Source organism: Pelodiscus sinensis, chromosome 10 (assembly GCF_049634645.1).
Source record: "Pelodiscus sinensis isolate JC-2024 chromosome 10, ASM4963464v1, whole genome shotgun sequence".
Taxonomy (NCBI): Eukaryota; Metazoa; Chordata; order Testudines; family Trionychidae; genus Pelodiscus; species Pelodiscus sinensis.
In genome coordinates, this window is record NC_134720.1 from 46,749,463 (window position 1) to 46,765,236 (window position 15,774).

At 41.6% G+C, this 15,774-nt stretch overlaps 1 long non-coding RNA gene across 1 annotated transcript in view; it reads left to right on the forward strand.

Moving 5' to 3' along the window:
- Positions 1–15,008, forward strand: part of LOC112543930 (uncharacterized) — a 50,220-nt gene extending 35,212 nt beyond the window's left edge. Inside the window, exons 2-3 of the long non-coding RNA XR_003087225.2 lie at positions 13,385–13,504; positions 14,681–15,008. This is a non-coding gene — a long non-coding RNA (uncharacterized LOC112543930). The remainder of the gene's footprint in view (positions 1–13,384; positions 13,505–14,680) is intronic.
- The last annotated feature ends 766 nt before the right edge of the window (positions 15,009–15,774 follow it).

Here is a 15,774-nt window from a genome sequence, read left to right on the forward strand (position 1 = left end):
TTGCTTCTTGTTCTATCCTCAGAAGTCAAGATGAACAAGTTTTCTCCCTCCTCTTTATGACACCCTTTTAGATACCTGAAAACGGTTATCATGTCCCCCATCAGTCTTCTCTTTTCTAAACTAAACAAACCCAGTTCTTTCAGCCTTCCTTCATAGGTCATTTAATCATTCTTGTTGCTCTTCTCTGGACCCTCTCCAATTTCTCCACATCTTTCTTGAAATGCGGTGCCCAGAACTGAACACAATACTCCAACTGAGGCCTAACCAGCGCAGAGTAGAGCAGAAGAATGACTTCTCGTGTCTTGCTCACAACACACCTGTGAATGCATCCCAGAATGCATAAACTTGTGCATTCTGAGTTGTGGAGTCAAGAACTCCCCAGCTGGCATCTGCCACTGAAAACCTCTCATTAAGGAAGCTCACCAGCATAAAAGGGGTTCATCAGGAAAGTTACCCCAACCTCTGCCTGCATTATCTTTCTGTGAGGATTTGTGTTGACTATCAGGGGGAAGGTGCATGTATCCCACTAGCCCTGACAGCCCACACCCTCTTTGTGAGCCCTTCATCATTCACATCTCCCTGAACCCACAAAGAATGCTCCATAGGCTCCTGCAAAAGGAGCCCTGAAGGCTGAGCTGCCTCACACATCCTCCCCTCATGGTCTCCCCTTCTCCCTCCCCCTGTACTCTGATCCAAACAGTATGATTTGGCCTTCATTTATACTGAAACAATTTTTCAAAGCCGATCTAGTAACACAGGCATGGTTGTCTGTCTGTTATAGCTGAATTTTTAAATATGGACTGATGTTTTCAACCTGCCAGCATTCTTATACAGGCTGCACCCCTAACATCCAGGACTCTCTAGTCCAGCAATATCCGCACCACGGATGTTCCAGGATCAGAGAGTCCCGTTCGCTGCCATGGGTGGGCGGGCCAGAAGCCTAGTGCTATGCGGGGAGCCGGGAACCCCAGTGCACACCATAGCTGAGCTGCTGGTGCATGGTTCAGCTAGGCTGTGGAGGGGGTTGGGAGTTAGCACACGGCTGGGGGGAGGGGGGAGGTTCAGAGAGAGCCAGGAAGCCAGGGAGGGGGGATGTTCTGAAAGGTTTTTTTTTCCCCCCACATTTGGTCCAGTGTAGACGGGCCAAATGTCAGAAAAGCCTCTTCTGAAAAAAGAAGTGGAAAAAGTTACACAAATTGCGGTTTGCAATTTGCATATCTTTTTCCAGAAGAACTGTGTAGTCTAGACCCAGCCTAAGGGACATCAAAGACCCTGATTCTGATCTCATTTACACCAGTTTTGCATTGATGTAACTTCACTAACATTCATAGATATTCTCCTAATTTACATTGGTATGAAATGAATTGGGTCAAACAGGGGGGGATGAGAGTTTTGCGGGGCGCAGGGCCCAGGGCAGCACAATTTCGCACATGCGCCATGGCCACAGCCAACAGGTAGTAGTGCGTGCGCGGGGCCTATTGAAGTGCGGGGCCCAGGGCAGCCGTCCCGCTCGCCCTGCCCTATATCCGCCACTGAGGTCAAATAACTTTTACTTTTAAAAAAATCAATCAAATTATACAAAAGGTGTAATATATTTTCTCTCATGGACATCAGCCATGTTTACTCGCTATTGCAAACCACTTCTATTTAATTTGTCTTTTAACTCTCCCTTGGCATCCTCTGCTATCAACTCCAACTGATGCAGCTGTATCCATATCATGAAAAATTAATTAATCGCTTGCAGAATTAGATCTTGATTGTTTCTGATTTAAGTAGCTCAGCAAAGTAGTCCAAAAGTAAAGATGTGTTAAAATCAATCTGTTTTTTAAAGAACTTGGCATGTGGCTAAAAACCAGAGTGAGGAACTGTTCCGTATACATTACAATAAAAGATTTTAATTCCAATCTGGATGGCCACAGTTCTGGACTGAAATACTTGCATTCATTTAACCACAGAATCTCCAGATCACTTGTTCAAATCTGGACTCCGTCAGTTCATGATCAAAAGTACTGCCATCTGAACATGAGTGGCTTGTGGTATGTGAAATTAATTTTGATTTGGCCCTCAGGGGACTGGTTTAGGACAAGAAGCAATGGGCTTAAATTGCAGCAAGGGGAGATTTCGGTTAGACATTAGCCAGGGCCGGATTAAGGGGGGGCTAGCCGGGTAGCTGCCCGGGGTGCCAATCTATGGGGGGCACCTATGGCAGCTGTAAGGTGTGTAGCGCGTCAGGGGGCGGGGCCACGCATGCATTGCACACCCACTGCCCAGGGCGCAGGAATGGCTCGAGCCGGCCCTGACATTAGGAAAAACTTCCTATCTGTCAGGGTGGTTAAACACTGGAATAAATTGCCTAGGGAGGTGGTGGAATCTCCATCTCTGGAGATATTTAAGAGCAGGTGAGATAGACATCGGTCAGGGATGATGTAGACCAGTGGTTCTCAATCATGGGCCACATGGCTCCCCAGGGGCCTCGCCCTCCCTCTAGGGGGCCACATGGAAAAAACGGAACATTAGGTAAATGATGTACCTCTTTTTCCAACTCACAGCGGCTATGAGGAGGGCCACAGAGGTAAACGAGGCTCAGAAAGGGGCCATGAGCAAAAAAAGGCTGAGAAACACAGATCTAGACCAGCAGTTCCTAACCTTTTCCAGATGGGGATCCATTTTGACAATTCAGGAAGACTTGGTGACCCAAGGCAATTCAAAAACAGGGGGAGGAGAGGGAGCAGAGCCACCTGGGGAGACACTTGGCGTCCCCTTTGAAATGTCTATACTCCATGTTTGTTGACAAAACAGGGAGGGGAAAAGACAAAAGTCCCTCATAGAGCTGGAAGTTTGCCAACAAAAATGACTGTTTTTCCTGTCAAAAGTCACATTGCACTGTGAACACTCACACGGTTTTGTCAACACAAGATTCTTTTCCTTGACACAACTTGCTAGTGTAGACAAAGACTGTCTTATAACTGCCAGGCTACGTCTACACTGTTGGCTTCTTGCGCAAGAATACCTGTTCTTGTGCAAAAACTTGCTGGGTATCTACACTGCACGCGCATTCTTGTGCAAGTAAATTTACAGTACAGCGTTGTAAAACAGGGCTTCTTCCGGAAGAGTTATTCCTCTCCCCACGAGGGAAAAGCCCTCTTGCACAAGAGCTGTTGCGCAAAAGGGCAGTGTAGACAGACAACATGAATTTCTTATGCAAGAAACCCCTATGACTAAAATGGTCATCGGAGCTTTCTTGCGCAAGAGAGCATCCAACTGCCATAGACGCTCTAGTGCAAAAGCACATGCCAGTGTAGACGCGCTCTTGTGGAAGACTTTTTGCGCAAGAACTCTTCCGCAAAACAGTTCTTGCGCAAGAAGCTGCCAGTGTAGACATAGCCCTATGGTATATGCAAGTCTGTGATGCTGCTGCCTATAATGTGCTTTGCTTGATTTTTGGTTTTATAATGGTTTGTGACTCACCATTGCAGTGCCTCATTCCGGTTACTTTAGGAATTAGTTCAAACTAGCCTCCAGATCACTCTCTTCCAGCCAATGTCTCACCTGTCGTTGCCTGTTTTCCACTGACTTGTATCAGGACCCGCGTCCCTCCCAGACTGTGGTGCCCTTCCCTCGGGTTACTGCCCTGCAGCAATGCCCCTACACTCTGGGGACCTCCCCCTTTGGGAACACTAACCTCTATACCCACCTTGCCTTGACACACTGCAGTCACCAGTTATCATCTATCCCCTTCCTTGGGGCAAGCTGCAGTCTGAAATGGTCACTCATCATTGACAAGAGGGTATGAAACTGCTACCTTGGCCTGTCCTGGCTACCTCCCTGCAGCCCTAGTATCCCCCACACGCTTGTCACTGGGCCTCAGCCTGGGACTATTCAGGCTGGAGCTCCCTGGTTCACTCTGTCTTTCCCCAGCACTGCTGTCTGTGGTATCTCACTAGTAGGCCACTAGGTCCATCTCCTTCCAGAGGTAGCGTGAGAGTGCTCTCCTCTCTTCCAGGAGCCCTTCTTATAGGGCCTAGCTGAGCTCTGATTTGCTGATTCTAGCCCACCTCTGATTGGCTCCTGGGACAGCCCTCCCACAGGGTTTCTTTTTAATGCTTCTTATCCTAGGGTGGGGTGACTGTCCTGCTACAGGTTACAAAGGACTTCACTGCAGAGTTCACCCACCACAGCACTATTCTCCTCTAAAGTTCACACCAGAATATTCCACTGATGGATGATACCAACAGCACTACTGCCCTGGTATAGGACATCCATCTTAGAGTGCACTGGTACTTTGAACAACCCTGACAATTTGGTAGCTTGACTGGGACATGATGCTGTGAATTAATCTATCTTGACAATCTGTTGGTGAATATTTAAATAGGTTGGTAGTCAACACTAGAACTGTGGAACTTAATATACATTTACAGCAGGAGAGAGCAAATGAACCTGATAGCCAAACTAAAGTGTAAATTGCATTCTTATGATCTTAATCACAGTACAGGCAGTCCCCGGGTTACATGGATCCGACTTACATCGGATCCCTACTTACAAACGGGGTGAGGCAACCCTGCACTAGCTGCTTCCCCCCAGCAGACCAGGGAGACGCGAAGCTAGCGCCCACCCCCCCCCCCCCCCCCCCAGCAGACCAGGGAGATGCGGAGCGGCTTTTCTCAGCAGACACCTCAGCTTGAGAATAAAGGACTGAGGGAAGTGAGGTGTGGGAGAATAAAACTGAGCTCTGGAGAAATGTTTGTCTAGAGTTTCCCCTACAATATGTACCAGTTCCGACTTACATACAAATTCAACTTAAGAACAAACCTACAGTCCCTATCTTGTACGTAACCTGGGGACTGCCTGTATACAACTTCATTTCTCATATGAAATGAAATAATAAAAATGCTTTCCCCTTTTGATAGTGCTTTTCAGGTAAAAACTTTCAACGGGAAAAGAAGAAACACATCTATTTGCTAATCTGCACATTAAATCATGAATTCATTACACAGGCAAAAAAAAGATCCCTTTACTTAAACAATCATTTTACTTAAGGATTTCATTTCAGACAGCCGGTCGATACTCAGTTATTCACATAAAGATTTCAGGACTGTATCCACAGTTCATAGGTGGTATTAGAGAAATGATTAGGGGTTTGGAGCGAGTCCCATATGAAGAGAGATTAAAAAGACTTGGACTTTTCATCTTAGAAAAGAGGAGACTAAGGGGGGATAAGATAGAGGTCTAAAATCATGACTTTTATGGAAAAAGTGAATAAGGAAAAGGTATTTACTTATTCCCACAACATAAGAACTAGGGGTCACCAAATGAAATTAATAGGCAGTAGCTTTAAAACAAACAAAAGGGAGTTTTTCTTCACTCGGTGCACAATCAACCTGTGGAACTCCTTGACAGAGGATGTGGTGAAGGCTAGGACTTTAACGGGGTTCATGGAAGTAAGGTCCATCAATGGCTATTAGCCAGGATGTCCCTAGCCTCTGTTTCTCTGGAGGTGGGTGACAGGGGAAGGATCATATGAGGGTTACCTGTTGTGTTCCCTCCCTCTGGGGCATCTGGTATTGGCCACTGTCAGCAGACAGGACACTGGGCTGGACCCAGTATGGCTGTTCTTATGTTCTTAACTGTGTTATAAATTCAAATACAGGTTGAGCCTCTCTAGTCTGGCACTCTCTGGGCTGGCAACATCCATGGTCCAGCATGATTTTAATTAGCTGGATGTCCACTTAATATGGGTGTAGCCAAGTTTCCCATAAAGTTTGTTTACAGCCACCAGTCCTGGCTTTCAGTGTTCTGTGCTGTCATTTAGTTCTAATAAATGTATCCCTAAATGTCTTATAAGTGCCCAGAAAGCAGCTGAAGTCTTGGTAATGCTGCTAGACAATATTGACCTCCCATGGTTTGGCACTGGTCAGGTCCAGAAGGTGCTGAATTCCAGAGATTCAATTTGTAGTCCCAAAATCAGGTAGCAGGACACACAATGTTAATCTCTAGATTACTGATTGTTGTAACCCACCTCATGCCAGTAATGTCTAAAAGATTGTAGCATGAGATGGCTATTATATGAACCTTCTAAAATTTCCGATGCACAGATGTCTACATCATATCCCATTATATCTTCTAGTACTTTTATTGATCTCTTTGCAGAGAAGCTAATAGCTGAAAGGAAGTAGAAACTAAACAGCCCATTCACCAATAAAAATTATTCTTATTAAAGTCAATTGAAAATAGTGCATTTTATTCTGATGAAAAAATGTTTTTTCTTCTAAAAGAAAATTTTGTTTCATTTCAAAATTGTTGGTGTCTCATTGGAAAAAACAAAAACTCCATGGAATTTTTTGAAACCTGACCCCAAATTTTTGTTTGTTCTGTAAGTTTCTATTAAAAAATATTTTCAAAATCTGATAGAAGCCCAGTTATCAAATGTGAATATTTATAGGCTAACAGTTCTAAATCTACAAGAGTAAACTGTTCATTCAAGTGAAAAGTTGTGTTTGGGGATTAGAGAGATGCTGTTTTCTTAAAGGCAGAGAGAACATTGTGTTTTGAGTTCTATTTCAGTTCCGCAGCAAACTCCAATCTCATACCAACTCTGCTAAAAATAATAAAGAAAATAAAGTTAGAAAAAGAAGGAAAGATTATAAATATCTTTAACTTAGTTTGTGTCTCAGTTGCTGTATGCAATCTAAACTCATATACAAACTAGGTCACCCAAGAGAAGCTTTCTGGCAATATTCAAAAAAACTAATTCAACTGGCACTACAAATGGAGCTGAAAGAACATCATTAAAAATGTACAAGATAGAGAAGGCATTTTGACTATATCAGTTTCAGGTTTTTTCATATGGCATCTGTCCAAAATCCAACTGAAGGGTAACAGTTCATGAACCATTGCATCATCCATATTGTGACTGGTGCATTCCTTTACCAAACTAAAATTCCCATGTACCTCAGAAAGCACTGAGCTTACTTTAGAAGGTTACTTAGTTCATCATATCGAGAACTCTGTGGCTGTGTCTACATTGGCATGATTTTGCACAAAAGCGTCCGCTTTTGCGCAAAAACATGCTGCCTGTCTACACTGGTGGGGAGTTCTTGCGCAAGAACACTGACAGTCTAATGTGTGAAATCAGTGCTTCTTGCGCAAGAACTATGATGCTCCCGCTCAGGAAGAAGCCCTCTTACGCAACTGTTCTTGCGCAAGAGGCCACTGTAGACAGGCAACATGAATTTCTTGCACCAGAAAGCCCAATGACTAAAATGGCCATTGGAGCTTTCTTGCGCAAGAGAGCGTCTACACTGGGACGGATGCTTTTGTGCAAAAGCACATCTCTTGTGCAAAAGCACATGCCAGTGTAGACACTCTCTTGCGCAAATACTTTAGCACAAAAACTCTTGCGTTAAAAGTATTTGCGCAAAATCTTGCCAATGTAGATGTAGCTACGATTCTTAAGAATATAAACACAATGCAAGAAAACAGAAAAGCCTTAAAAAGCATGACACTAACAAGGTGTGCAAATAATCTGTTCTCTCATTGTGTCAGCTGCTAACCCCTTTCAATATCTTTAGGATCCTTCCATTTCAGTTTTTATTTTATTTAATTTTTCCTGAGAATGTATCAGTGTTTATTACCACCGTCGCAAAAACAGTTGAATATCTGTGCAAAAAACTATTCATAATTTTTCTGGGTAAATGTTGTTTTGTTTTGTTTTGTTTTGTTTTGTTTTGATGGATGGAGAGATGGGGGGAAAGTATTCAGTAGGTTAATGCTTTGAATTCCTTTCATCAATGTGGTTGGCTGCAGAACTAAAACAGAACTTAAAACACAATGCCATGTCTGAGTGTAAGAAAACAATGTATCTCTAATCTTCAAATACAACTTTTCATTTGAATGAACAGTTTACTGGTGTAGATTTAGAACTATTGCCCTATAAATATTTACATTTAATAATTGCAGCACATCATTTGAAGCACATGAACTCAACTTCATCCTTTCTCCTGTTTTTGCTTTTTAAAACTTTGAATACTTCCATCTGTTCTGCAATGTATTCTGATACAAATTTGTGTTTTCTTCCCATGTTAGTGTCAGATCTTTAAACTGACATGCATCTGATGAAGTGGGTCTTTGCCCATGAAAGCTTATGCTCCAATAAATCTGTTAGTCTATTCGGTGCAACAGGACTTTTCACTGTTTTTGCAGATCTTTAAACAGTTACCAAATGACAGCTTGAAATGTGTACATTGTGGGCATGAGATTTATCAGTTGATTCAGATATACATGCACTTCAGAGCCACTTTTGTCTAGATTATAAACTCTTTGTAGTAGACTCTTTTTATGTGTATGTCCAGTGGCTACTCCCCGCCCCGGTAGCCCTGATCTTAGCTGGATCTTAGCACTTAAAGAGGAAGCTAAAGGTGTACACATGAAAACCCATATGTATCTGCATGAAGGTGTGGGAGTCAGTTACTACAGATTTATTTGTATAAGTATCTAGATAGGTGTACATGTCTATAGTTGTGCTCCATAGATTTGTATTTGGGCTTCAGGAGTGGGCCTTTAATGGACTCACTGCAGCTGTGATAATGTATGGTGCTAATTCCATACATAAAAATTACAGTAACTTAAGTAAAAAAACAAAAAATATGGAGCTGGGAAGGTGAAATAGGAAGAGGGGAGGGAAAGAATCATGAAAACTTGTGAAATTTCATTTTTTTTTTTGTAAATTACCCTTTTTGACTATTTTGCTGCCAACGCTAGTGTCCTGTAAGAAATAAAACTGGATCTCACCTCTCAAAACAACACTTATGCCTTGTTGCAAAAATGAGTATGTGAGAGATGGTAATGGAGAGCAAGCAACAGAGGGAGGGGGGATGGAGTGAACGGGGACAGGGCCTTGGAAGGGGTGAGACAGGGATGGTGCCCTAGAAATGGAGCAGAGCGGTGTGCGGGGCAAGGTTGTTCTCTTTGTTGGAATTAGAAAGCTGGCAACCCTACTGCAGACTGATGTATTATCGTAACCCATATATCTCATGTAAGGTATCATATTTTCCTAATAAAACAAGTTATTTTTATATATTTGAATGATACAAAGGTAGGATGAAAATCAGAAAAAAAATGAATACTGTTTGTAAAACCTGGGCATGTTTCAGTAAAAATCCCTTTAAACTCAAAATGAAGGGGCTTAAATATCTTTTCAGTTGTAAATTGTAAATCTAGGCCCAATTTCGTATCTGTGTTTATGTCAGCACTGAGGCACATGCTTAATCCACCCCTTTTGGGGATGGCAGCCCTGCTGAAGTCAGTGGGACATAAGCTTATCTTCAAATGCTATCCTGAATTAGGTATGTTTTCCTAAACGGGTGCCTTCGTTTTTAAGCTCTACGTGGGAGAGATCTTGTCTGTATTGAGTGCTAAGTGTTTTACAAATAAGTATAAAATCCAAAAGCAAAATATTTGAGAATTATTTATTCAGAAGGTTTTATTATTAAATTAAATTGATTTGTCTTCATTATCCTTAGATACATGTAATAGTGTCACTGTTTAATCCTTCATCTTGTATTTTGTGGCTCTGCTTGCTCAGTTAGCATGAGACAAGATGATCCTCTACATTGTGATTCAAGGGGCTATTTATGCAAGGCAACACAGCTTCTAGAGATATGTGAATACCACAGAAAAGTATTTGCATGATTTTTAACATACATTTGTGTTAACTGTGTCTGGTCCTTTTGTATTCCTGTTCCAATATTTTCAAGCAAAAATATTGATGGGCAGAAAACAGCAAAGTTTTAAACAAGCATTGAAGAATATTTACACTACTTCCACATTCCATAATTCGTAAGCGTGAGTATTCTCATCAGGAAAGTGTTTGTAGGAGTTATGTTTATGCAGGTAGGGCACAGAAACATCATATATCTGAAGTAACCAGTCCAACTTATATTTTGAATAGCTCAAATAAACTGCTTGGCCAAAAGTTACAATTATTCATCAGTGGTCCAACACCAACTTCAACTGAGGCTAATGAGAATCTTCCCACTGCTTTCCATGGGATGTGACCAGATCCTACAAGGATCTTGGCAAATAAGCTCAAATAACTACCATTTGTGAAAATTCTATGCTGTTTATGCACCATTTCTGAACAGAGAGAAGCTAGGTTAATTGAATACATTATTTATCGTGAATCATTTACTCCTCTCTGCTCATTAGTTCCTGTCTTATGTTTCTTCATACCTTATGCATATCAGTCATCATTAAATTCTCCATTTTATTATAAAGCAAATGTTGCTCAAATGTAATCCAAAAGTATAAAAGTTGCTATACAAAAATAAAACTACTCTTTCTATGTATATTTTGAATGAATAACAGGAGACATTTACAAAGCAGGTAAATGTCAAAGTACTCAGCAGTGACACATGGAAAGGTATTCATTGGTATATTGTTGATTTGAAATTCAGTATGTAGTGTCTAATCCTGCACAGGACTGAGCCCCTCCTAGCCATTGCTCCATGTAAAATCAATTCCAATTATGTCAATGGGACAAATCTTATGGTCCTTATATTGATATAAACAGGAGATCGATTAAGTGAATTTGAAGTCAACTGAAATCTGACTAAGTACTGAATCAAAACTGTGCAAGGATTTCTGGGTTTGTGCCAATGAGCACTTCTGCTGGTGGGGCTTAACATCTCATTGGATCAAGTCCTAATATAGCAATAGCTTCATTAGAAGACATTGCCCTGTTTAAGCTGCCAATACACTAGGACAGAAAGCTACTCCTGATTGAAAAAAAGGATCCCTCATTTGATTATGCCAGTATCAGTTGAACAGGCATGATTTCTGAAAAGGTGATCAGTTAGGATAGGAAAATTAAAATGTCCAGGGAAATCAACAAATATGGGAGAGCTGTCACTTTAGTGTCGCAGCAGGACAGGATGGAGAAAGTGAGACAGCAGAAAAGGGATTAGGATTAGGATTGCTTATGTACTTACATAATGTTTGGCCTAAATTTGATTACAGTACTCAAAATCAGTATTTGCCGTGTACCACAAAAGAAATTAATCTGTGTTAGGATCAAGCTATAGAGTTGCATAACTAATTCAGCAATTGTAAAATGTTTTAATTAGGTAATGTTTATGTTGCACTTTGAAGATATAAAGCACTGCATACATGCTACAGAGTAGCAGTGATGTTTGTTTGTTTTGTATTTCTGCAATGGCAATAATAATAATTTTCACATGTATAGAACCATTCCTATACATTACAGTTCGATTAAGCCTTATAACATGTCTGCATGGGCAATACAGTGTTATAGTCAATTTATCGATGGATACATCAAAGCACACATATCTTAAGCCCCAAAACAATGGCCTTCAATTTTGGGAATCCAATTTAGATTCATAAGGTTTGACTTTAATATGTGCTAAGCACTCGCAATTCCTACTGACTGCGTTTGAAGCTATTGATATCTCAATAGCTATCAGTATCTCTTAAAAACAGCTTTTATGTCTCAGAAGTTTGGCACCCAAAATTAGATACTTTTTAAAAATCTGGGCTAATGACTTTTCCAAGCCACATGGATAATCAAGAATAGGATCAGGAGTATCCTGCTTAATAGATAATTTATAAGAAGCGCCTTAGCTAAAAGTCACCCATTAATTATGGTCATCTGTGCTAAAGACAAACTATGATTTGGCACTCCTCCCCTATTCAATATAAAAAAAAACATGAGAAGTCTAGAATGAAATTTTACCCTTATTTCCTTTGTATTTGAAATGAACAATGTAAAATAAATATTTTATTGTTTTTTCTACTTTTTATTGATCCTAACACAATTATACTGTATAAGGTAAACCACCCAGTAGCTGACACTTTAACCATTTTTAGTGGTACACAGTGTTTTTGGTCAGTGCTATAAACAGTTGCATTTCAAGTTGAAACTGTGTTCTTTCCAAAGGAACTTATTTTTGGGAAGCTATAAAAATCTTTATTCCTTGACCCTGAAAGAAGTCTGCTTTTGAGCTTTCACCCTTTTGCAGGGTTTTACCATTACTTTAACAGTAATAGGGTGCGTTTACACTACACTGTTATTTCGAGATAACTAGCATTATTTCAAAATAACAATGCAAGTGTCTACACAGCCATTCTGTTATTTTGAAATAATTTTGAAATAACGGACGGCTTATTCCAAAATCTGTCAACCTCATTCTACAAGGAATACAGATCCAAAATAGCTATTTTGAAATAAGGTGTGTGTAGACGCTGCTATTTTAAAATAGCCCCTCAACAGGGCCATTCTATTCCTCCCCAGTGCCTCGTGGGGCTCTAAATTGAGATGGCATGTCTATATTAGGGAAGCCTGCCTCGGACTTATTTTGAGGCTTCCTTGCAGTATAGACGTGCTATTTCGAAATAAACTACTTCGGAATCACCATTCTGGAATAGCTTATTTCAAAATAATCTTATTTCAAAGTAATCTTCAAGATCCTGGCTCGTAACGCGGCAGAACAGCTGTTGCAGGTTGCTGAACACCCTTCACTAAGTCATGAGCAACTGCTTGACTCAACTGCATGACTGGCCAACACTGGGCTACTGAGGCTATGTCTATACTACAATGATCTATCAGAAAAAGATACGCAAATTGTGCTCCACGTTTTGTATACCTTTTTCCGATAGCTTTTTCGGAAGAGGCTTTTCTGAAATTTGGCCTGTCTACACCAGGCCAAATTTCGGAAAAGCCTCCTCTTTCAGAAGAGCCCTTTTTCCTCATGGAAGGAGGAAGACAGGTCTTCTGAAAGATCGCGTCTGCTCTTCCGCCAAAAATAAAGCAGAAAAGCAGACATATTCCCTGGACGGGGTGGAGTTTTTCCAGTAATGTAGACATAGCCTGAGAATGACTGAACTGCCAGATTAGGCAGATGACTGAACACCAGGCGGCACTCTTTTGAAGCTATGCTGCGACACATTTTTAACTATATTTACATACACAGCCATGCCCCACAATCTGAAATAGATACCATATAACTCAACTTTTGACATGGCAGTGCTGCACCATTTTATAAGTACAATATTTGATACTTTTGTTAGAAGAGATAACATATTAATGTATTTATAAATAGAGAAAAAAATCACTTCCATTTAAAGCTTGGTGCCCAAAGTGAACGCCTAATTCACCAGTCCTATATGGTCAAGACAGTCCTGCTAAAGTCCAGTATCATCACATTCCCCTCAATTATACTAATTATGCTGATACCAAAAATAAGAGCCAGAAAACTAGCCCCTTTTACTGGGTGGTGTTAAAGTTTCAGTATCTCAGAAAATAATTCAACATAAAGGTGGCATACAGTGTCTGTGGAAGGGTATGAAATGTCTGATAATTGTCTGTACACAGGCAACTTCAGAAGAGACTCTGTATGCATGTGAAACTGCAGCTCTGAGAAATCCTTGTGACCCAAAATGTCCTGCTGGGGGAGAACCTATGACCTGCAACTGAACCTAACAGTGAGAGGAGGTAAAAGTAGTTCCTATGCAAATGCCTGGGATATGCATTGCTCAATTACTTACAAAGTGAGACTAGATCTCTTACATCTATCCACACCAATTAAAATGAAAACTGGATTGATAGCAAATTCTCTGGCAAAGACCTTTGACCATAGTAGCTCTATATCTGTTTTAGGTGAGGCTCTAATTTGGGGGGGTTTAATGGTTCTTTTTTCCTTCATTGCTCCTCTGTGGCTGGCCACTTTTGTCAATTAAGTTCAGATGCTCTGGAGCCTCCTCTTGCACTGCATTGTGCAGCTAGCACAATGGAGTGACTGCAGTGTTTTGTGCCTGTGTTGAGAAGCTGGGGCAGGGTAGCAGCTAAATTTTGCACCCTCTAAAAAGGGAACAAAATCTGACACCCTCCCCTCCCCTTAGCCTGTCTTTCTTTCTTCCTCTTCTACAACTCTTGCCTCTTCTCCAGTCACAGAGGCAGACGTTTTCATCTGCACTCCTCAGCTAACCCTTCGTTTGCCCAGTTACCCCAAGGGATGTGACCCAGGTACCTAGCACTCACCTGATGCCTGATCTTCCTTGTTCCCACTCTCATCCTCTCCCTTACTCTTCTCCTTATCCTCTCATTCTCTTCTGGCTCTTTCTAGTCACAGTACAAGCTTGCTTAAGTTCCTCTGATTGTAAAAAAAACTTTCTCTGACCCCCAGGACCAATGTTCCCTCTCATCTTTTCCATCCCTGTGTGGATTTTTTGCCATCCATGTGCAGAATAATTTTATGTGCACCAAGGCATGTGCAAATGTATACCACCAGTACAAATAAAACCTCATTGTGGGTGCTCTGCTAATCTGCTGAGCGGCATTTGAATCTATCCTGAGTGGCTACACAAGCACACATCTTACAGGGGACACTGCCAGGGACCTGTTGGTGCCAACTGGCAGAGGGTGTGTATAGGGTTTTGCAGACATCTTTTTAATAGTTTGTCAAAGGTTAGTTAGCATGTGAGAGAGCCAGAAGCCTACTGCTGGTCCTAATCTTTGCAAAATATATGTACAGATAATATTTAAGGAGTTGTGTCTAGACTAAAAATTATCATTCTTAAAGTCTTGGAGTTAAGGCATGTCACTAGCAGCTGACATACCTCCTTCCTGAAAGGCACATTTCCAAGGTAATTAACATTTATCTCCTTCCAGTTGCATATTTTATGTCACACAGTTTGCCTGGTTGCGTACATTCAGGCATGAATTGACAGATTGTGAAACCTACAAGTGAGGAAATCTACAGGAAGAAACAAACAGCGGTGTCACGTTCATGAATAAAGACAAGGAAGTGATCTGGTATATCTTAGTGTGCAAAGAAACAGATTGAATCCTTTGCTTAGGAGGCAAACTGACCGTGAATAATGAGTTTCTTCTTAATTAAGTCTAGGCTCTAGAATGTGTTATGATTTTTTTATTTTAGTTTAGCCATTTATTTCCTATACTTCCACTTGCTACACTTGAGTGTCTATGCTTCGTTAAATAAAATTCTCCTTGATTTCACTCTAAACAAATGTATGGACTATGAATTAAGCAGAGTGATTATTTGGGACTAACACTGGTAAGAGGGGGTGCACCGCATCTTTGGAAACAGCAGATCAGTAAATAGTGGGGTTGCATGCTCCAAGGAGATGCCCAGATGGCTCCAGGAATGGAGAGTGTCTATCACTGATTTATAGAATGACAGTGGGACTTGCAAGGCCTAAAGGAGAGTGCTTGTGTTGTCCTTGGTCATTTGAAGTTGGGGATGACCCATGGCAGGCATAAAGCTTCCTCACCCTCAAGGCAGCAAGGTGCCTCACAACCCCTGGGTACCCCTGAAAAGCATTACACCCCCTCTGGACCTTACTTGCCTTTCGGACTATTGCCCCATCTCCCATTCATCTCTAAATTCAATGGGCATTATCTAATCACTGTCAAGTTCCTCTAAACAGGCCCATGGTTGGAGCAGGGGATGAGGGGTAGGGTCTGGGAGGGTTAGGATGCAAGTGGGACTTCTGACTTTGGGCAAGGAGGGATGCAGGTAGGAGGTGCGCATCTGGGAGGGAGTTATTGTGCAGGATGGGGTTCTGACCCAGAGGTGTAGCGAGGGGAAAGGTAGGGGGGGCAGTTGCCCCTGGGTGCCACGCTGGGGGGGGTGCCAATTTAGCTGCCTGTGAATAGCCCCTGTAGTGCAGCCTGGGCGAGACAGCAAGACCCGGCTTCTTTTTACGCTGACAGCCTCTGTGTGAGATCGGAGCAACACCACC